At 42.8% G+C, this 23,519-nt stretch overlaps 6 non-coding genes across 6 annotated transcripts; all 6 read right to left on the bottom strand.

Annotated features, from left to right (window-relative positions):
• Window positions 1-10,945: 10,945 nt before the first annotated feature.
• On the bottom strand, window positions 10,946-11,012 carry LOC123400520. The gene has a single exon (XR_006610762.1). It is a non-coding gene; the product is annotated as a small nucleolar RNA Z105 (small nucleolar RNA).
• A 50-nt stretch (window positions 11,013-11,062) lies between these two features.
• On the bottom strand, window positions 11,063-11,149 carry LOC123400749. The gene has a single exon (XR_006610959.1). It is a non-coding gene; the product is annotated as a small nucleolar RNA SNOR75 (small nucleolar RNA).
• Window positions 11,150-11,233: 84 nt separating this feature from the next.
• Window positions 11,234-11,320, bottom strand: LOC123400752. Its single transcript, XR_006610962.1, has one exon. It is a non-coding gene; the product is annotated as a small nucleolar RNA SNOR75 (small nucleolar RNA).
• A 31-nt stretch (window positions 11,321-11,351) lies between these two features.
• LOC123400600 lies at window positions 11,352-11,497 on the bottom strand. Its single transcript, XR_006610820.1, has one exon. It is a non-coding gene; the product is annotated as a small nucleolar RNA F1/F2/snoR5a (small nucleolar RNA).
• Window positions 11,498-11,589: 92 nt separating this feature from the next.
• LOC123400512 lies at window positions 11,590-11,675 on the bottom strand. Its single transcript, XR_006610756.1, has one exon. It is a non-coding gene; the product is annotated as a small nucleolar RNA Z196/R39/R59 family (small nucleolar RNA).
• Window positions 11,676-11,891: 216 nt separating this feature from the next.
• Window positions 11,892-11,977, bottom strand: LOC123400509. The gene has a single exon (XR_006610753.1). It is a non-coding gene; the product is annotated as a small nucleolar RNA Z195/SNORD33/SNORD32 family (small nucleolar RNA).
• Between the last annotated feature and the right edge of the window lie 11,542 nt (window positions 11,978-23,519).

Raw genomic sequence — 23,519 nt, 5'->3', positions numbered from 1 at the left:
TAAGTTGAAGAAGACCTTCTGCCTCCAAGCTCATGTTCAACACAAGCTATATGAAGCCCATGTCAACGAGAAGCTTGCTCGACACCGACAGATTCAGATTATGAGAGCTCTCGAGCTTGAGGCTGCCAGTGGTTCCGAGAAGTCCGTCACACCTGAGGAGAAGTGGATCTATGGTCATAGCTCTTGGACAGATGATGAGGTCTCGGGTGAGCCTGCTACCTCCTCTGCTACTGCTGCTCTGTAGGAGTGTGATAGTGATGATGGCGTTGATGATGATGAGTCTGCTAGTAGTGATGGTGATGATGATTCCGAGGAGTCTCACAGATCTGATGAGCTTTACTGAGCATCGGGGTGCTAGCATCGCTCTTTTCCTTTTTGGTGTCCTGATGCCAAAGGGGGAGAGAGCTATAGCTTTATGGGATTTGCATGGGGGGCTTTGCAGTCATTTCGTCATATCTTTCATGTTGTTTTTCAATTTGAACTCTTATTTGCTTGTTAGTTGGTCTTGAATCTATTGTGTGGAGACTATTTGCGTTTTCATGAAGATCGTGCATATTAATTACCGTATCATTTCAAGCTCTACTCGTTATCTCGTACATATGCTCCTCAATGTCCAATTTTGTATGTACCGTGTGGATGAACTATAACACCAAGGGGGGCTCCAATCCTGGCTCTATCTCATCTGGGGCACTCAGCGAGGGGGAGCTCCGCTTCTACTTTAGAGATCATTGATGCAAATAGTGTTGTTGTCATCATCCACCAAAAAGGGGGAGATTGTAAGGGCATTCTCCTGCTTAAGTGTTTTGGTGATGATGACAACTCACTATGTTATCTAACTGGGTGTCAAGTATGCAGGTATCATTTGTTAAGACGCAAGACGATAAGGCATTCCCTCCAAACGGGAAAGATTGAAGACGTGTTCCCTACATGTTTATTCTCTTTGGTCGTAGGGATCCCATACTATTAAGAAGGAATGCACATTGGAAGTCTATGGGTGAACCAATTCTTCTCTAAACACTGTTGCACCCATCGTGTTCCATCGCATCATTGAGAGAGAGGAACCCCAGTTTTCTCTACTCAGCGGTTGTACCGGTGCTATGAGCGGTTGTACCGCTCAGTTGCTGGGCGGTTGTACCGACCATGCACCGGTCCACCACCCGACACGGTTCTGTTTCACTGCGGTTGTTGGGCGGTGGTGGTCCGGTTGTACCACTATATTAATTATAGCCGGTACTACTGGTGTTCCAAGCGGTTGTACCGCTTGGGACTTAGCCACGTCCAGCAGCCATGGCTGGTGACACCTCTGGGCCAACTTCCTGTTTTGGCCCGATGTAGGGCGGTGGTTGACCGGTTGTTTCGCTAAAATAGGAACACCGGTTTTACCGGCCCAGGAACCGGTTCTACCGCCCAGTGCAAATTTGCTGTAACGGTTAGAAATCTGGGGGGTCTATATAAAGGGGTTTTCTTCTTCCTCTCCCTTATCTCTTTCCTCTCTCTCTCCTCCATTGATGCATTGAAGCTTTCTTACCCGATCTCTCTCCCTAGCCACCCAAACTTGTTGTCTTGCTATGGATTGAAGGAGGAGACCTAGATCTACACTTCCACCAAAGGAAAATTGATTCCCCCAACTTCTTATGTGGATTTCGTTACTCTTGGGTGTTTGAGCACCCTAGACAGAAGAGGTCACCTCGGAGCCACATTCCATTGTGGTGAAGCTCAGTGGTTTTGTTGGGCGCCTCCAATTAAGTTGTGGAGAGAGCCCCGGCCTTGTTGTAAAGGTCTAGTTGCCACCTTCAAGGGCATCACTTGGCGGAATCACGACACCTCGCATTGTGTGAGGGCGTGAGGAGAATACGGTGGCCTTAGTGGCATCTTGGGGAGAATTGTGCCTCCACACCGCTCCAACAGGGACGTACTTCCCTTCAAAGGGAAGGAACTTCGAGAACACATCCTCGTCTTCATCGGTTCCACTTGTGGTTATTTCTTACCTTTACTTGTATTTACTCTTTGCTTATTGTTGTTGTTGTTAGCATCATATAGGTTGCTCACCTAGTTGCATATCTAGACAACCTATTTGTTGCTAAACCTAATTTGTTTAAAGAAAAGCTTAAAATTTGTTAGTTGCCTATTGACCCCCCCCCCCCTCTAGTCAACCATATCGATCATTTCAATTGGTATCAGAGCCAGGTTTCTTTATTAAGGGTTTTACCACCCAAATAGTATGGTTAACAATGGGGAATAGGTTGATGAGGTGCCCGAGGTAGCTGTTGCAAACTCGGTCACCCGAGAGGAATTTAATGAGGTCATGTCCACATTTAAATCCTCTATGGTTATCCAAGTCAAAAACATGCTTAAGGATTTCCTTGATAATTACAAGCCGTCTACCGAACCATTGTTGGTGGTGAATCCCACATCTTCGGATTCGGGAGGCAATTCCGAAAAGGGAAATGCTGGTAGTGAAAAGGACAAAACGCGTGAAGGAACAAGTGGGGCTAATGCCTTTACCTCTGTTCCTCCTCCCTTGGTCTATGGAGGACCGGTTCACCCACCACATATTATTAATCTAGGTCCTCCACCAAAGCTTGTTAAGAATGATTTTGCTAACTGGGGTTTTCGTATCAAGTCTCATTTGAACCACAGCTCAACACAACTTTGGAGAATCATTGAGCACGGATACTACCCACATGATCCGGGAGATCTCACGCAAAGAGAAGAGGCAGACAATCAGCTCAACCACTCCGCCTTGTTGATTCTTCAAGCAGTCGTACCTATTGAAGACCTTCCTCACTTGCGTCCCTTCACTTGTGCCAAAGATTGTTGGGAGCACATCATCTCCATGTAAAAGGGAAGCTCTAGCATTCAGCGGTATGGTAGCAACTGTTCTTATGTCAATGCTCATGTTGTGTGGTATGATGACCTAGATGTTGTGGCATGTGAAAGTGCATGTAGTCCCCATGTCTGGTTTTGATAATTGATGACAATCCTAATGTCCTAATGTTTTGCATTGAGTTATGCATTTAAAGGAATGTTCTATTTGCAATGCATGAAGAATATTGGATGAATTGAAGTATGTTTGTTCCATGAAGATGCAAGAAGGATCTCAGATGAATTCTAAATGAATGTCATATACATATTGTTGTGCATGCATCAAAGGTGAGCTCAGTGATTGAATCAAATATGATACGATCAAGATGAATTCCATGTGATGAACAAGATGTGGCCTATGTGGAATTCATTAAGGATATGAGACATTCTCAGCTTTGGCTTATGGTTTGAACCATGATGGATCAAGATCTTGAGAGAATGATAAAGAGAAGAATTCTACATGTCTTGAAAATAGGATCATGATGAGCTCATATGTTGATTCATGGATGATTATGTCTTCAAGCAAGTAATTCAAGTGAAGAATTCATTGTGCCTCTCAAGAGACTATGTTGTATCATGAGGACGAGCAAGTTATAGCCAATATGAGATTCATGGAGAAACGTGATATGGTCATGGTGAATTGAGATATTGGTGATCATTTCTTAAAGAAATGAAGCCTAATAAGAAATCAATAGGGCCTTCAAGATATCAAGTTTAATCATGGATCAAAGGTAAATGTTGACCAAGGTGAAGATCAAAGAGTTAACTCAAAGTTGGTCATCACACGAGCGCAAATAATGTACCACATGGTATCTTGTGGTATGGTAAGTAATTTTCAATTGCACTTTGTGTACTAACCCATACTATGTGATTTCTATGTTTATGAGGGTTAGGTAATTCTCATGGGCTCGCATCAAGAGAGAGATTCCAAGTGTCCTTGAGAGGATGACATCAAGTGTTCATGATCATGTTTGACAAGGGCAATTTCAAGATAATCATCCCAAAGGACTACGTGCTTGAAGCTCGTGGATGTTCACATGATGGACAAGTGAATATGAATACAAAGCAAGGCTTTCCACATTGTGCATGGGAGATATACTTTAAGACTTCATCAATGTCTTGCCTTCAGCTTGAGCCAAGAAGAAACAATAACATCAAGCTCAACGGAAAGGCTCGACACAAAGGTATTAGTTCCTTTGACGTTAGTGGTGTGGAGTGATGATCACCGAATAAACATATACACTCAAGAATGGATTATCAATAGCTAAGTAGTATATCTCTTTTTATGATTCTTGAGTTGTAGGGATCACACACTATTAAGAGGGGACCAAAGTGTTTCGTAATGGACTTGCTCAAGTCAACATATTCTATACACAATTCCACTCCTATCGTATATCCCAAAGTAAAATCGTAAGCCAAAAAGGGCTCCCCAAATTCTATACTCAAACCTTTGCATTGATAGCATCATCCATTTTGTTTGATATTGGGTGGTTCTCTATGTTAGGACCTAGAGCTTTTCAATAGCTACAAAACAAGCCCAAGATCATCAAAATTTGAGTTCGTATGTAAAATTTGTGCATGTTTTACTATTGGTATGGTTGATGCTTATTGGGGGGGCGTTTCGGGAAGGTTCCGGGCTAAACAAAAAGTTTGCGAAAACCTGGCCCAAAGGGAGCCCGGAAGTTTCGGGCCCTCCCAGAAGTTCCTCGGGCCAGAAGTTCCGGGAAGGTTCCGGGGCAAGTTTCGGGCTAACCAGAAAGTTCACATCGTGTGCCCCAATAGGGAACCCAGAAGTTCCGGGCAAGCTGAGAAGTTCTGGGCTAAGTTTTTCTATGCATAACGGGCAGATTTGGTGGGGCACTATATAAGGTACCCTTCTTCCCCAACGAGCTAGATCTTTTGGATCTGAGATTTCCCCATCATTTTAAGCTATCTCCTCCTTCCCCAAGCCTCAAAACTCTAATCCATGTGGGGGAAAACTATCCCATGTATATAGGGTTCATTTGTTGACCTCCTCCATTGTCCTCTCCTCTTCCATCCCTCAATAGCATTAGTTGCTTTTGGTGGGATTTGAGAGAGAGGGATTTGAGCATTCTTGTGTTAAATCCCGAAGAGATTTGTGTGAGTTCTTTAGAGAGATTTCATCCAAGCATACATCTAGTACCCCTATCTCTTGGAGGTTGGAGACTCCTATGCGGTAGGAGTGCTCCGGTGAGGAATCAACTTGTGATTTGTCCCTCAGAAAGTTTGTGAAGGTTTGGAGGCTGCCTCAAGGTATACCACTTGTGGTTGGGAATCGCCTTCGTGGTGATATCTCAAGGAGAATAGGGTGAGACTTCGTGGCGTTGGTGTGCCTTCATGGTAACATCCACCTCTCTAACGGTGACTAGCTTCCCTCCAAGGAAGTGAACATCGGGATACATCCTCGTCTCCGTGACTTCGGTTATCCCTGACCCTAACTCCTTACTTGTGGTTTAATTTGGTTACTTGAGCGTACATTCACTACATGGTGTCGTCCTCATTATATTGTGTTGGCTATTTCCTTGTAGAGATTAATTATTTAGGCCTACACTTTATATCACGCAATTCATACTTGCTACTATTGATATATCTTGCGTTTGGTGTGAATTGCTAACTTGTGTCATACACTTACATATCTTGCTATATTGCTCAAATAAGTTTGTGTAACTTACTTATGCTTGTTAGTAATCTTATTGTGCTCATCTTAGTAGAACAAGTTGTTGGTGCACTTAGTTGAGCCTAGTATATTTAGGATTTGTGCTTGAAAAGTATCCTCTTAGTTTATTTCCGCATTAGGATAAAGCAAAATCCGTAGAAGTTTTTAAAATGCCTATTCACCCCCCCCCCCTCTAGGCAACAACATGGTCCTTTCAATTGGTATCAGAGCAAGGTCTCTTCTTATTAGGCTTCACCGCCTAGAGTATCGATGTCGACTAATGGATTAGTGCACAATAACACCTTTGATGTTGATGGCACAAATTATCACTTGTGGGGAATTTGTATGCTTTGTCACCTTTGGGCCATGGGTCCAAATGCTCTACGAACTGTTCTTGTAGGGATTGCTTTTGCAAAGGATGATCCATCTCCATCTATAGATGACATGTATCTTCATTGTGATGCCTCTCTTGTCATTCATCAAACTATAAGCCCTGAAGTGTTTAAGTCAATATGGACTTACAAGTCGGCTCATGAGGTTTGGACCAAACTCAAAGATATATATGGTTGGTCCAATCTTGATGAAGACAATATTATGTTGAAGGAGTTGTTGAAGGAACTCTCAATATTTTTATATAATGAAGAACCCTCCATTACTTCCACCTCCAATTACTTGCACACTTCAACATCTTCCACTGCACCAACATGTGGTGTGCCACAAGGTAATGACATGGTGAGTGAAGCAATATCTTATGATGATGGTGTTAAGCTCACTATCAATGAACTTGCTTGTGTTGATGCTAGTGTTGTATCTTCTATGTACTAGGGCTTATCTAGCACCACAAATAGTATAAATTATTGTGCTGGTAGTCCATGCATATCACCTAAGGATTCCTTGACAAATGTTTGTGATGATATGCTTGCTCTCCCGTGTTTCCATGATCAAAATGCTTTGTGTTTCCTCTAGTTGTTCCATGACTAACCATTTAGAGGAAATCAAGAAAAATGAGGCACTCTTGAATGATAAAGAACCTTATTCTCCAAAAGAATCATCAACCCCCTTTGTTCACATGTGCCTCATGGAAAGAGGTAATGATGACGTATCATCTTCTCTTAGTGATAACAATGATATTTGTAATGAGTATTATGATGATGACTTGACTGAAAATCTCTATGAGATTGGTAAAATTCTTCATATAGCTAAAAATAACGCTTATAAAAGGTTTCAAGATGTTCTTGCTTACTTTGGAAAACGTGATGATTTATTTATTGATGAGCAAGCTAAAAGTGAACAAATTGAACATGAACTTGATAAGGCTCATCAAACATGTAGAAACTTAAGATCTTCAAAAGGAGAGACTGAAATTGCTCATGGTAAACTTAAAGAGGATTTTGAGCTCCTTCTCCTTGAATGCGATGATGTCAAGGGAGAGCTCATCAAAATCTCTAAGATCCATGAGGACCTTCAATCTACTCATGAGAAGTCTCTAATAGCTACTTGCTCCTCTCATATTGTCGATGATACTTGCGCATCTAACTCTACCTCGTGTGAAGCATCAACTTTCAAGGAGAATGTTGAGTTATGTGATCAACTTGATTTGCTAACCAACAATTATGGGAAATTGGAAGAAAGTCATGAAAATCTCTCAGGAACTTGAGACTATGGTCACCAAGGTAAAATTTTGCGAGTCTCATGTGTACATTAGCACATCTACTCTAAATGTTTTATTGCCATGTGCTAATCCTTGCAATTCATCCAACTCTCATATTATTACCAATCATGATGAACTCCTCGCATTGTCTTGTTGCTCTAACCATGAAGTTTCTACTTCCACTAGTCCTCTTGTTTCCAGTGTTGAAACTAACCATGTAGAAGAAATTAATAAGCTCAAGGCCCAAGTCACTAGTTTGAAGAAAGACTTGGAAAAGTGTGATGATGGACATAGTTAGCACTCCAATAAGAATAAGTCCAATAACAAGAAAAGGGGACAAGTCCAACATGTCTTGCTTTAAGTGCAAAAAGGTTGGGAATCATGTGAGATCTTGTCCATTGAAGATAAGGGCTTATAAAGATATGCTACATGGGAAGAGGCCTCAAGCTCAATCTTAATCTCAACCTCATGTTTTAGAACGACCGCTATTCATGATTCACTTATCCCAAGACATGACAATTAAGCAATTCATTGCATATCAATTCTTAAAATGTTATCTCATGTGTAATTTTTATGAAAATTGCAAAAACACTCTAATTGCTTGTAGTATTTGCCATCTTCTTAGGAATTCATGGTTATACAAATGATTTCAATTTGTGTCATGTTCTTTCTGCCATGTGCCTTGCTCTTATGTTAGGATCACAAGTGTATAATAATCGATTCACTTGTGCATATCATATTCTTATCAATTGTTACTATTTCATATGTTTTGTATATAATCTTATGCACTCATGCGTTTGGATGTATTTTAGACCCATACTCATCATAACAATCGATTTGGATATTCACATTATATCTTGTCCAAATATGTTGTTTCGACCTTTGAATGTTTTCCTCACATGTCGAGTGCTTCTTTTCATAGCATACCTATTGCAACCGTTGTGTTGATCTTGTTAATAGGTTTGATGTGACGTATTTTTGTTGTTCCTTCTAGAGGTGCTTCGGGAGGGCTTTTGCTTATGTGGAATGATGATCTTAAAGTTTCTCTTCATAGTGCTTCCTTTCACTATCTTAGCTAATGTAGTTCATCTCACATCGAGGCGCACTTCTGTTTGATATGTATATATGGTGATCCCTGTTATAGACAGACTAGTTTTATTTGGAGCCATGTTTCCAATTTTGTGTATGATAATCTCAGAAAACCCAGGATATGTATGGGAGACCTTAATGATATCGTGTACGATATTGATGGTTGCAATGGGAGTGTTAATTGTGGTTAAAAATTGGGTTTAGTGGCCCTGCTAAATAGACAACATACTGCTAATCCCATTATTCTATGTTGTGTGGTGTGCTCACTAGCCAATACTAAGGTACTTAATTGCCCTTAGTGATCATGCTCCATTCTTATTTCCATGAAGGGTAATTTTGTGTGGTTGCCAAAGAAGGATTTTAGTGAATATGCTAACTCTGGTTGGAGCAATGCTAGATCTGCTTCTTTTGTAGCAAAATCTTCTTCACTAGTAGGTTCTTTCAAAAAATGATGTAAGAAAAAAAATCAATTTGAACAAGAACTTCGTGAGTTGGAGTCAAGTATTAATCACATTCAAAAGCTCCCTTTGCATCAACAAGATCATGTTTTGGAAAATTCACTTACTTGCATGTATGAGCATACTCTTATTAACCTTAATTAGTTCTATAAACAAAGGAGTAAGCAGGGTTGGGCCACAAAAGGAGACAGGAATACTAAATTTTAGGGCGCTGCTACGAATCAGGCGGATGATTATTGACAATTTGCCAGCAGAAGCAACAATACAAGGATGGGTGTTCAACAAGAACAACAGCACAAGGATGGGTACTTGACACCAACAGCAGCACACGCAGCATTAGATGCTCCATTGTGGCCACCAACTCCGATGAGGTCGCGCTTCATCACAACGCCAACAGAGCTTCAACGAAGCGTCGGCAGCCCGTCGTAACTCCGACCATGCTTCATTGTGACACTGGCAGGTCGTGCTCCAACACAACACCAGAGACCCGTCGTAGCTCCAGTCATGTTTCATTGCAGCCATGACATCAACATAAGATGCTCCAACGCAGCACCGACGACCCATCGCAGATCCACTCATGCTTCATTGCAACAGAAAACAGACACACGGTGATCCATTGCAACGCCAGTGACCCATTGCAACTCTGGCATGCAGCTCCTCTGCTCTGTAGCTCCGGCCAGCACCACTGATCTTTAGCTCAGCAGAGAATGTTGTCATGCACTTCAAACCCAGTCTTAGTGCAAACATTTTTGTTAACTATTTTAGATGCATCTTCCTTTCAATTAGGGCTCCTTTTCAAACCCAGTCTTAGTGCAAACATTTTTGTCAACTATTTTAGATGCATCTTCCCTTCAATTAGGGCTCCGTTGATACAAAGAAATTTCATTAGACTTTTGAAGGATTTGGATCCTTAGGATTTTTTCCTACAATGGTCATTTGATTCGTAGAATTGAAATCCTTTGAAATTTTTCATATGATTCATTTATACTACATATTGAAGGAAAAATTTCATCCGCTCAAACTTTTTTTAGAATCCCTATGTTTTTCCTATGCTATCAAACACACTTTTAAATATTGTAGTATAGAAAAGGACATGCTACTTTGTTTTTGTGTTTTTCCCATTTTGAGAATCCTACAAATCAAAGAGGCCCATAATATGGGCAACCATTTTTTTGCTACTCATTTGATCATACTTATATTCTCCAAGATAAAGATGAGAATTTGCAGATTCTAAAGGAGATGAAGTTGAATGCCTCACGGGGGCCGGAAGGATTTAATGTGGAATTTTATTTGGATGCATGGGAATGGATTGGGGACGAAGTAACTCAATTGGTGATCAAACTTTTATAAAACAGGTATAGTACCTCCTCACATTAGCGCTCTCTTTGGGCATCCGTTCATGATCATCTTATTATTCAGAGAGCTACAGGTTTGATAGCGCTTTCCCTGTATGTTTGGGAGCTTAACCTACATGATTGAGAGCTAGCCGTTTCCTTGTGCACATTTCTAAGTTTTGTTGTAGATGTGAATCATCTGCATGCCCCCATTCTAAATTATCTTTGATAGGAGAAAATAGCTTCCAAACAGTGTGCAAATTGTTCCTTATGCTTTGTCTGATGGATTATTGTATAACAACACAACCTCTTGAATGTAGACACTGTACAGAAACTGAACCAATCAGAGTAAAATTCAGATCTTCGGTTTTTAATACTCTGGAATCACGTTATCGGGCACAACACCTCAATTAAATCCTTCCGGCCCCCGTGATATCGTGGTCCATATATTGCTAAAGCAACCACAACTGCGGATTCATGGTCCAGAAATAGTGATCTCCAAACTCGACACCTGCATATTGGGACTCATATATTGCTTGCACTGAGGAATGCGAAGTCCTCATCTGCTATTTCCTTCGTTATGTTCTTTGCCCCTTACTTTTGGAAGGTAATCTTGCTGGACGAAAACGTTGGTGTTCAGTTTTATTATATTTCAGTCAATAATTTTCAACATGTTCCAGAATAGGTTCTCAGCTCAAGCAACCACAACTTTTGCCATAAGATTCAGGTAAAAACTGAGCCAAAGCAATATGTCGCTACAAGCTACACTAGTTATTCATCAAATAAGGAGATTCAATACACCAATAAATCTAGCCAGGAGGAACAAAGGAAGCAAAGGAAAATAGTATTAGCATTTGCTGTTACTTGACATTCAGAATGAGTAGGAGGATTATATCATCAAATAGGTCAGACAACAATTGTTTTCCTCATTATGCCAGAGACGCAAATCATACGAGAGTAACTAAAGAGAAAAAAGAAAAAGCAAACGTTCCCTCAGACAAATGCCTCGATTGTCCACACGGTGTAATAGAATGGATTACATCAGACTCGTCATCTGTTTTCATCATCACAGGGAACCAAGAGCTACCAAAAACAAGGGGAGGTATGAAAGAAAACTGAAACAGCAGCTGCTGAACAAAAAAGTGATAAACATCTGACGTTCTCTCAGACAAATGCCTCGTATTGTCCCCATGGTTTAAGGAATGGATTGTATCGGACATCTAATCAGTGTTGATCATCACCGAGAACAAAACAAAAAACAATTTACAAAAATGAACGAATGTAAACGGGGGTATAGTAACAAGAAGCTCCTGGTGTGGGAGCAGCCAGTGTCGCAAAAACCCGTTTCCTTCTCGCTCTCTGCCAATCTAACGAGAAACAAGGCCATTGAAAGAGACCAAGCATCAGATACCTCATGGCATTCGTCCTACCGTAGAAATCAAATCACAGATAATATAAAGCAGTCAACGAAAGATGGGAAATTTACAAAACTAGATCAGAGGAGAAGAAAATAATTGCAATCTCAGTCGAAAGATGGTGATTGTTGTTGAGATAATCACAGAGGAACTCAGCATAGTTAAACGATTACATCACCGATTGCAACCAATTAATAAAAACATAAAAGAATTAAAAGGAGATCAAGAAAACAGGAGGCGGAAGGGGGGTGAGATCAGATGGTAGTGCATGTTGTTTCTCATCATCTGTAGATGCAGAGATTTGGTTATGGATTGGTTTATCCTCATTTCAATCCCCATAGAAATGCCTCGAATCAAAGAGAACGAAAGAAAAACGAAGCAAGATGGGGAGAAGAATACCAGGTGAGATCAGATGGTAGTGCATGTTGTTTCTCATCATCTGTTAGATGCAGAGATTTGGTTATGGATTGGTTTTCCTCATTTCAAACCCGGAGAAATGCATCTAATCGAAGAGAAAGCAAAAAAACAACAACGAACTCGAATGAAAATGGGGAGAAGAACCCTGCTCTACTGCCCTGGGAGAGACGCGGTTGGCTTTGAGTGCCTATCGGAGGTGCAGGAGGATTCCTTTTATAGCCGGCGGCGGCTAGGGTTTGCACGGAGGAGGACTCGCCGAACAGGTGAACTGGGCCGGGCTAAGATGCTGTGCTATGGGCCGAAGTGCGCTGTCCATTGAAAAGATTAAATACAAAAAAATCTACTAGTAATAATACTCCATCTAAATTAAAAAAACTCCATCTCAATAAAAAAAACTACAAGTGCACTTTGCGAAACTCAAAACAAAACAAAAGAGTATGGAAATTTTGTTCCGTAACAAAGGATCTACTAGTTTATTTCCCGAGCCGTATGGCCAAGGGACCAGCATTTTGAAAAAGGTCTATTATTAAAGCACTAGGCCTCAAACATAATCCTAAATAGACGGGGCTCTCTGGAACGACGAAGACCATTACCACTATCGGAATGAATCATCGAGGCGCCGTTGACATAGCTCTTATGTCGTAGTCGCGCTAACCTTTTCGATGACCTCGCAAAGTCTTTGTGCACGTGCTCATAAGGACCGACACTTTGGAACCCAAGTCACCGTTCTTTGAACCCATGAATCAATATGAAGTCTCAGTGCACACGCATGATAAGCAACCCTAACCTCACGCCTCAAGGAGAATGCATGAATCCATACCGGAGTTCCGTCGACTCTATCCACACGAACGAACTTGTAGTATTACCAATATCTCACAAGCTACCCTACATGATTGTGTTCATCTATGTAATTCATGCGGTGAATCCTTTGATATGTGTTGAATGATTAATTTGTGTCCATGTTATCATGGGTGGATGGATACTGAAAGATGTATATTGTGCACGTTTCATTAATCTAATTATTGGCATGCCTGCATAAAAGAAAAACAATGAAGTGGTGTGTATTACATGGAGTAGTTCCCTAATTTTTAAGTTTTTCTGGGTGATAGTAAAAAAATAGACATTTGACGGGCTTGCCTTGTCGATATAAAAAATATTCATTAACCTTTTATCAGTGTAACATGGGTCGTGAGAGTAATGTGTTTATTTTTTGCGTGTAGAGTAATATGGCTTTCAATTTATATGTTGTCATAATGTAATGATGTGTTTTGAATTCTTGCTTATTACTTATTTAAATCATACCAAAATTTACTACACATCGCATTATATAAAGAATTGATACAACTGGCAAAGCTAGTGAGACTGACAGCTTGAGATGTGACGCTTGAAGGACGCTCAAGGTGTTATCTAGTGTTTGATAAATTTGTCTCAAGGAGATGGAGCTTGTTGCTCACCCTTGCACTTCGGCCTCAAGCTTTTGCTGACGATCTAGATTGATGTCCTAGCAACCACCCTCATACCCCTTGAGCGGGGTGAGCAGCTTTGAGAGAGATTTTTAGGGCACAAGATGAGATTTTGAAGGCCAAGCTCCTCCGTTGCTTGACCCCCTTCATCTTACTTCGTTATTAATCCCCCGTTTCAAAATAAGTGACTCAACTTTGCACTAACTTTAGTACAAACTTAATATAAAGTTGAGTCCCTTGTTTTGAGACGGAGGGAATATTTGGTTAGAGCCTTGCATGAGAGAGAGAGAGAGAGAGCATATGTGTTAGGGCATCTCCGACATTGACCCGCAAACGGACACCACAAATGTCTTTCTTTTTGCTCGGACGTGATCCGCAGACATGATGCGGGAGCCGGTCATCCAATGTTATTCCCAAATTAATCTAACTGGGAGGAAAGAGACGAGAGGAAGACCATGCATGTGGTTAGATTTTATGATGTGGTACCCGGTTAGGAGGATAGAGGAAAGAGGGTACCATGCATGTGAAGAGAGAGAAAGAGGAGGAACACGTGGTTACTTTTGGTTGGTCAAGTGGACATTCGGACTCTGACAAAGCCCCCCCCCCCTCACACGCGTTTCTTGCTAGGATACCAAAATTTGTACATCCCGACTATGAAGAGGACATATAAGGCCCCTCATTGGATGACAAAAAATGTTCCGACCACTATGGTCCAGACGTATAAAAGAGGTTTGAGGGTCCACTTTGAAGATGCCCTTACTCTCTTTGAGTGTGTGTGTGTGTGTGTCTTGGGCGATCGTGTGTATTAAAGAGCGTTCAATGTGTGAATAAATCAAGTTTTTTGTAGAAGGCCGAGTGATCGTCTTCCTCGTGAAGATTTACCCAAGTGAGTCCTTAACCTTTGTATCAATTCATGGCACAACAAGTGAGCAAGAGGCTTCATGGGCTCTTGTAAATGGCCTTGTCAAGGCCTTAGGGTTTTCCCGTCCAACCCTACACCAATGAGGAGTTGTATAGCACCAACTATCCAAAACACAAGAAAATGTCGCCGCGTTAACATAGTTGTATTCTCATCTCCCTTAATTTGAAGTCTTATGCAAGTCTCGATTCCGCAGTCGTACTTTAGTTATAGAGTTGCATATGAAGGGTCCCTTAAGCAGCCATGCCGAAAAGCTTACAACTTAGTCAACTACATTTTGGAGCGGTGTTTTTTGATTTGTGTATTCACCCCTCCACACCATTAGCTCAGTCTTATACATGTGCATTTGGTGGGTCATACAGAGGTTCTTGTGCCCCATGCTCGCCTCCTATGTGACACACACATAACTCAGAAGGGTTATGGTGGTGACGACGTCCATCCACTAGGAGGTGGCTGAGAAGAATCATCATGGAACTTCATACATGACTAGATTCCCGTATCATAGGATTGCCCTTCAGTATCCACGGGGTCGTCGTTGATGTTTTCTAGGAGTGAGGATCATTTAGCTTTTCAAAGTTTACCCATGTTAGATTTGCCCATGATAGCTCACATGAGTAAAATCTAGAAAGCGTAATATTATCAAAGGACAACTAGCCGTCTATGAACCCCGTGACACCGCTAACACTACTGGAATCAGAGATTTTGCCGTCTGCCTATTCTTTGCCATCAGCTTCAGCAAAACTGACGGCAAAGAACTCGCTGATGGCAAAGAAGGTCTTTGCCAGCAGTCAGCTCTTTGTCGTCCGCGGCAGACGGCAAAGAAGGCGCCAGCAGACGGCAAAGAAGCATATCTGGCCGGGGGAACCTTAGGTCAACCTACTCCCTTCTTTGCTGTCTGCTGGCGCCTTCTTTGCCGTCTGCCAGCAGACGGCAAAGAGTATAGACCCCTTTGCCGTGTGCCAGCAGACGACAAAGATCTTGAATCTAGTAACGGCTGTCCCGCCCCCACCGCAGCCCTCTCTCTCTCAAACGGCCCCTCCCTCTCTCTCTCCTCCCCCGACGCCCAACGTCGCTAGCACTGTCGCCCGGCCACCCCCGGCGCCGCCCCGGTGCCCCTGGTGCCGCCCCGAAGCCCCACAACCCCCCCGGCGCCCCCTGGTGCCGACCCTCAAGCCCCACCGCCGGCGCCCCGTGGTGCCCCTGGTGCGCCCCTGCTGCCCCACCCCCGGCGCCCCTGGTGCCGCCGCCGCAGCCCCACCGCCGGCGCCGCCGGCCCAGCCACTGCCCCGCAGGCCTCGGCGCCGCCCCCGCAGCCCCACTGCGGGTAAGCCCATCCACCCCCGCCCCCTTGATTTTTTATTTTTTGGTATTTAGTTCTTTGGAATTAGATTATAACTACCGGCATGATTTTTTATTGTTGTTGTAGTAGTTGTTCTTGTTATTGTAGTAGTTGTTGTTATTGTAGTTGTTGTGGCATATATAGTTTAGTTGGTAGGTTAGTTAATTAGTAGTTTTAGTGGTAGTTTAGTTAGTTGGTAGATTTAGTTAGTTAATTAGTAGATTTAGTTGGTAGTTTAGTGGTAGATTTTGTTTTGTTATTTAGTGGTAGCTAGATTATTTTTTAGTTACTTAGTGGTAGATTCTGTTTTTATTTTTATTTTTGCTGTTTAGTGCTATCTAGGTTTAGCGATAGGTTTAGTTAGCTTGGTTAGTTAGGTTAGTTAGTTAGTTAGCTTACTAGAAAGAATAGGAAGAAGAAGAAGAGGAGGAGGAGGAGAAGAGGAGAAGAGGAGGAGGAGGAGAAGAAGAAGAAGAAGAAGAATAGGAGGAGGAGAAGAAGAGGAGAAGGAGGAGGAGAAGAGGAGAAGAAGAAGAGGAGGAACTTCATCATGGAACTTCATACATGACTAGATTCCCGTATCATAGGATTGCCCTTCAGTATCCACGGGGCCGTCGTTGATGTTTTCTAGGAGTGAGGATCATTTAGCTTTTCAAAGTTTACCCATGTTAGATTTGCCCATGATAGCTCACATGAGTAAAATCTAGAAAGCGTAATATTATCAAAGGACAACTAGCCGTCTATGAACCCCGTGACACCGCTAACACTACTGGAATCAGAGATTTTGCCGTCTGCCTATTCTTTGCCATCAGCTTCAGCAAAACTGACGGCAAAGAACTCGCTGACGGCAAAGAAGGTCTTTGCCAGCAGTCAGCTCTTTGCCGTCCGCGGCAGACGGCAAAGAAGGCGCCAGCAGACGGCAAAGAAGCAGATCTGGCCAGGGGAACCTTAGGTCAACCTACTCCCTTCTTTGCTGTCTGCTGGCGCCTTCTTTGCCGTCTGCCAGCACACGGCAAAGCGTATAGACCCCTTTGCCGTGTGCGAGCAGACGACAAAGATCTTGAATCTAGTAACGGCTGTCTCGCCCCCACCGCATCCCTCTCTCTCTCTCAAACGGCCCCTCCCTCTCTCTCTCCTCCCCCGACGCCCAACGCCGCTAGCACTGTCGCCCGGCCACCCCCGGCGCCGCCCCGGTGCCCCTGGTGCCGCCCGGAAGCCCCACAACCCCCCCGGCGCCCCCTGGTGCCGCCCCTCAAGCCCCACCGCCGGCGCCCCGTGGTGCCCCTGGTGCGCCCCTGCTGCCCCACCCCCGGCGCCCCTGGTGCCGCCGCCGCAGCCCCACCGCCGGCGCCGCCGGCCCAGCCACTGCCCCACAGGCCTCAGCGCCGCCCCCGCAGCCCCACTGCGGGTAAGCCCATCCACCCCCGCCCCCTTGATTTTTTATTTTTTGGTATTTAGTTCTTTGGAATTAGATTATAACTACCGGCATGATTTTTTATTGTTGTTGTAGTAGTTGTTCTTGTTATTGTAGTAGTTGTTGTTATTGTAGTTGTTGTGGCATATATAGTTTAGTTGGTAGGTTAGTTAATTAGTAGTTTTAGTGGTAGTTTAGTTAGTTGGTAGATTTAGTTAGTTAATTAGTAGATTTAGTTGGTAGTTTAGTGGTAGATTTTGTTTTGTTATTTAGTGGTAGCTAGATTATTTTTTAGTTACTTAGTGGTAGATTCTGTTATTATTTATTTTTTGTTGTTTAGTGCTATCTAGGTTTAGCGATAGGTTTAGTTAGCTTGGTTAGTTAGGTTAGTTAGTTAGTTAGCTTACTAGAAAGAATAGGAAGAAGAAGAAGAGGAGGAGGAGGAGAAAAGGAGAAGAGGAGGAGGAGGAGAAGAAGAAGAAGAAGAAGAATAGGAGGAGGAGAAGAAGAGGAGAAGGAGGAGGAGAAGAGGAGAAGAAGAAGAGAAGGAGGAGGAGGAGAAGAGGAGAAGAGGAGGAGAAGGAGGAGGAGGAGAAGAAGAATAGGAAGAAGAAGAAGAAGAATAGGAGGAGGAGAAGACAAAAAGAAGATCACATGTTTGGTATTTAGTTTTTTGGAATTAATTAGTCCATTTAGCTCCAAAATACCATAATAAGCTCAAAATGGCATAAGAACCTTGGTTAGCTCATTAATATTATATACTTAGCTTGTTTTCCTCTAAAATGGGATAATTAGCCCATTTAGCTCAAAAAAGACATAATTAGGTAATTTAGCTCCAACAAGAGGAGAAGAGGAGAAGAAATAGGAAAAATGAAAAGAAATAAGAAGAAGAAGAAGAAGAAGAGAAGAAGGAGGAGGAGGAGGACGAGGAGGACGAGGAGGAGAAGACCAGAAGGTCCTTGGCCTTCTCCTCCTCCTCCTCCTCCTTCTTCTTGATTTCTTCTTCTTCTCCTCCTCCTCCTCTTTCTTCTCCTCTTTCATATTATCCTTGCTTTAATTAACCCAACAATGACATAATTAGCCCATTTAGCTCCAAAATACCATAATAAGCTCAAAATGGCACAAGAACCTTGCTTAGCTCATGAATATTATATACTTAGCTTGTTTTCCTCTAAAATGACATAATTGGAACATTTAGCTCAAAAAATACATAATTAGGTAATTTAGCTCCAACAAGAGGAGAAGAGGAGAAGAAATAGGCAAAATGAAAAGATAGAAGAAGAAGAAGAAGAGAAGAAGAAGAAGAGAAGAAGGAGAAGGAGGATGAGGAGGAGCAGGAGGATGAGAAGGCCAAGGACCTTTTAGTCCTTCTCCTCCTCCTCCTTCTCCTCTTCCTCCTCCTTGATTTCTTCTTCTTCTCCTCCTCCTCCTCCTCTTTCTTCTCCTCTTTCATATTATCCTTGCAATTGCTTTAATTTCCCCAACAATGACATAATTAGTCCATTTAGCTCCAAAATACCATAATAAGCTCAAAATGGCATAAGAACCTTGGTTAGCTCATTAATATTATATACTTAGCTTGTTTTCCTCTAAAATGGGATAATTAGCCCATTTAGCTCAAAAAAGACATAATTAGGTAATTTAGCTCCAACAGGAGGAGAAGAGGAGAAGAAATAGGCAAAATGAAAAGAAAGAAGAAGAAGAAGAAGAAGAAGAAGAGAAGAAGGAGAAGGAGGAGGAGGAGGAGGAGAAACTTCTCCTCCTCCTCCTCCTCTTTCTTATCCTCTTTCATATTATCCTTGCTTTAATTTCCCCAACAATGACATAATTAGCCCATTTAGCTCCAAAATACCATAATAAGCTCAAAATGGCACAAGAACCTTGGTTAGCTCATGAATATTATATACTTAGCTTGTTTTCCTCTAAAATGACATAATTGGAATATTTATGTTGATCAAAGGATTTACATGTGATAGTTGTCTCGTCGCTGTGAGGTCTGATGTGCGAAGACCTGCCCCGTGCGTTGTACGAGCTCCGCCCCTGCATTCGTGGGTCAGTACAAATTTCATCTCCTTCCCGCCCCCCTTCATTTACTGTGGCTCGGTTTCCGGATGAAACTTTCTAGATTTAGGTAATTCAATTAATTTATCAGTATGCGTGACCAGTATGCGTCTCCCGTTCGAAAGGGCGACATCTATAAATATGCATGTCTTTGCATATTTATAACCGCCATCCTTTCGAATTGTCCAATATTATCCATGGACAGCCCGAGTATGTGTAGATTGGGTTCGTTTTCCCGTATGCTGTGCTCTAGATCCGATGTGGAATTTCGTCAGTGCCTCCCTGTTGTTCTCCGGATGCACATCCTCTCTGTTTATTGCGGAGACGTGTATCAGGAGAACAGCGGGGAGGTGCTGCCGAAATTTTGCGTTGGATCCGGAGTAGAGCATGGGAAAACGAACCCAATCTACACATACTCGGGTGGGATTAGGACCTATCTTTACCTATTAGCGTGTAGGTTGCCTGGACGTAATAAAAATGGCGAACCTGATTAACCGATGAATATAAATGCTAAATTATATATAAATATATTTCTTCTGTCTTTAGTAGCTACGCAAGATGAGTGATCGTGCGTGGATGTATACCGGTCACCCTAGTCAGAAAGAGATGATGAAAGAATGGTTTTTAAAAACAAAGGAATTTGTGAAAGCCGCATTCGCAAATGGCCAGGAAAGAAACTATTGCCCCTGTCCTGGATGCGACAACTATAAAAAGACGACAGAGGCTGTAATGATTAAACACCTGCAGAGAAGGGGTTTTAAGCCTAATTATCGGTGTGGACATTTCATGGTGAGTCTATACAACGCACAAGAGCCGAGGTGGTCCGTCGTCGCACGGACGAGCATGGTACTGGGATCGAAGACATGGTGCAAGACTTTGATGATGCTCGGGATTCGGAAGATGAGATGGAGGAATCTGCAAAGGCCTTTTATGAAATGTTGGAGTCTTCAGAACATCCTCTCCATGAGCACACTGAGCTCTGTCAGCTGGATGCAATTGCACAAGTAATGGCTCTGAAGGCTCAGTTCAACTTGGGAAGAGAATGCTACGACGCGATGATGACACTATTTGGACGTTTCCTACCCAAAGGCCATGTCATGCCTGCAAACCTGTACCAGTCGGACAAAATACTTCGTGTACTTAAGATGCCCTATGAGAAGATAGATGCATGTGAGAAAGGATGTGTCTTATTTAGGAAGGAGTATGCACACTTGGACTATTGTCCCAATTGCGAGTCTTGCAGGTATCTTCTAGTAGACAACGGTATGGGTGAGAAGAGGCAGACCAAAATCGCAGTTAGTGTTCTTCGGTATATGCCAATCGTACCAAGACTTCAACGTCTTTTCATGGTCGAAGAGACAGCCAGACAGATGACATGGCACAGATTGGGCAAAAGAACCGAACTAGATGCGGATGGGAATAAGATGATGGTACACACATCGGATAGGGAAGCGTGGAAACATTTCGATGGATTGCATCAGGATAAAGCGGCAGATCCAAGGAATCCTCGAGTCTGCGCCGCCACGGATGGTTTTAATCCCTTCGGCATGACGGCAACCCAATACAGTTGTTGGCCTATATTTGTCATTCCACTCAATCTCCCCCCCCGGGCAGATTATGCAAAGAAAGAACATATTTCTGACGTTGATAATTCCAGGGCCCAATTATTCGGGGAAGAATATGAATGTGTACCTGCAACCGCTTAAGGATGAATTGGAAGAAGCTTGGGAAAATGGGGTCAAGACATACGATGCCGCTAGAAAAGAAAACTTCAAAATGATGTATGGTGCATGTACTCTATGCATGACTTGCCAGCGTATGCGCTATTCTCTGGATGGTGTGTGCATGGAAGGTTCCCGTGCCCCCAATGCAAGGCAGCTCTTCAGTTTCATTGGTTGCAGGAGGGTCGGAAGTATTCTTGCTTTGACTTGCATAGACAGTTCCTGGATCCTGACCATCAATTCAGAAAAGACAAGAAGAACTTTACCAAAGGTAAAGTTGTCAAAAACTTGGCACCACCTGTGTTCACAGGCCAACAGATCCTGGATCAGTTAAACGCCCTCGAGCCTGATCCAGAGCGTCCAGGGTATTTCAAGGGGTATAATTCAAAACATGCCTGGACTCACAAGCCATGCTTGTGGGATCTGCCTTACTTCAAAGACCTCCTTCTTCCACACAATATCGACATGATGCACACTGAAAAGAATATCGGAGAGGCTATTTTTGGTACATTGTTCGACATAGATGGGAAGACAAAGGATAATATTAAGGCTAGAGTCGATCAAGAGACACTATGTCATAGACCGTTACAAAACATGCGAGAAGGCAAAGGAAAGCAGAAGTGGTCGAAGCCAAAGGCCTGGTTCAATCTTGGAAGGCCAGCTATGAGGGAAATTATCTTGTGGGTCAAAATGCACTTGATGTTCCCCGATGGGTATGCAGCGAATCTAAAGAGGGGAGCGAGTCTTGAAAAATTAAAAATCTTTGGTCTCAAGAGTCATGATTGGCACATATGACTAGAGCGGGTAATGCCGGTGATGTTACGTGGCTTTATTCCTGAGGATGAATGGCTAGTACTGGCGGAGCTGAGCTATTTCTTCCGTGTTCTTCGTGCGAAAGAATTGTCGCCTCGCGTGGTAGAAGACATGGAGGAGTTTGCACCGGAGTTGTTGTGCAAGTTAGAGAAGATCTTTCCACCGGGCTTCTTTAATCCAATGCAACATTTGATTTTACATCTATCGACCGAGGCAAGATTGGGTGGGCCCGTGCAAGATCGTTGGTGCTATGCAACTGAGAGGATGCAGAAGACCCTTCGAGCTAAATGTAAAAATAAGCGTAGAATTGAAGCATCGATGGCTGAGGCATTCATTACTGAGGAGGTGGCAAACTTTGTGACAGCACACTACGAAGCCAAAAATCATCATTTGCATAATCCGAAGCCTGGGCACAATGATGGAGACCCTAAAAAAGGTGGGTCCAACCTCAGCCTATTCAAAGGGAAGCTCGCACCAGCCGGTGCTTCGAAACCAATAACGTTGGATATCGAAGAATGGCGGAACATTTCGTTGTATATCTTCAACAACCTAACAGAAGTGCGGCCGTACATCGAGTGAGTTCTCGGCACATTTTCCCATAACTTCTAATTCATTTGAACTGCTCTTATTCCCGGATATTTCAAACAGTCGTTACGTCGTCAAATTCTCGGATGGAGCGGTGATCGAAAATGATTCCGTCGAAGAGTATGAGCTTCTGTCAAAGACAGGAGGCGGCTATCCCGGTTTCATCTCTTGGTTCAAACAAACGGTAATTATCAATAATGGACCATTTCATTCTTGGTCTAACTTGCGGCTAATGCAACAACCGTTTCGTATTAAACTTGTAGGCTAATTCAGAGTCTATGGACGCCGAATTGAGACAAGTCGCTAATGGTTTTGACTATAAGGTCCGTTCATTTGAGAAATACAACATCAACGGGTATCTCTTTCGTACCTTTGGCAAAGAGCTATCTATGCCCGACCGGAAATCTACAAATTGTGGTGTCTCTGCTATCGGCGAAGGTGTTATCGAGTATTATGGAAGAGTTGAAGCAATTTATGAACTTCAATTCTATGGTGAAAACCCACCGAACGTCGTAGTCTTCAAATGTTATTGGTTCCAGCCGAAAAAGACTAGAAGGACTCATGAACATATAGGACTAGTCGAAATCAATCCAAACACCCATTTAGATGTTCCCGATGTCTATATTACGGCTCAACAGGCGACCCAAGTTTTCTATCTACCGTGGGCATGCCAAACGGATAAGAATCTGGAAGGTTGGTATGTTGTTTATGAAGTGCCGCCACATGTCAGACCACCTCTCCCAAATGAACAGGATTATGAACCTCACATTAACCCAGACACATATGATGGAGAATTCTTCCAAGAAGCACGTCTTTCCAAGAAACGTTTCAAGAACCGCCATGCTTCATCGAAGAACATGGAAGTAGACAGCGATAATGAATCCGACTCCAGCCCTGAGCCGGAACCAGAAGACCTGGAACTCGTAGAGGTTACTGATGCGGATGACCTATCAATGCTTCAACGATCAAAGGAAGGCCTTTCACAACTTCACGCCGTTGAACCCGATGAGCACGTCATTCATGAAGACATGCGTGATAGTGATGATGATGATGCATTTATTGATGATGATTATTAGTTTGTAAGATTCACAACTTAAATTATATATATTTTAATCTTTACTATTCATGTACATATTATTATTCATGTCAGTCATTCAATTTTTTATGTTGTACTAAATTATTTTAATCTTTATCATGGCAGGTGTTGAAAGATGGTGGGCGCGGGTCCAGAGCGCTCGACGGGTTCTTCCCAGGCGCCCCGCACGAGGGGTGGTACTTCCCTTCCACCCCTATCTCTC

This window comes from Hordeum vulgare, chromosome 5H, assembly GCF_904849725.1.
Source record: "Hordeum vulgare subsp. vulgare chromosome 5H, MorexV3_pseudomolecules_assembly, whole genome shotgun sequence".
Classification (NCBI taxonomy): Eukaryota; Viridiplantae; Streptophyta; class Magnoliopsida; order Poales; family Poaceae; genus Hordeum; species Hordeum vulgare.
Note: the sequence above shows the minus strand (reverse complement) of the source record. Positions and strands in the feature narration are given on the sequence as shown.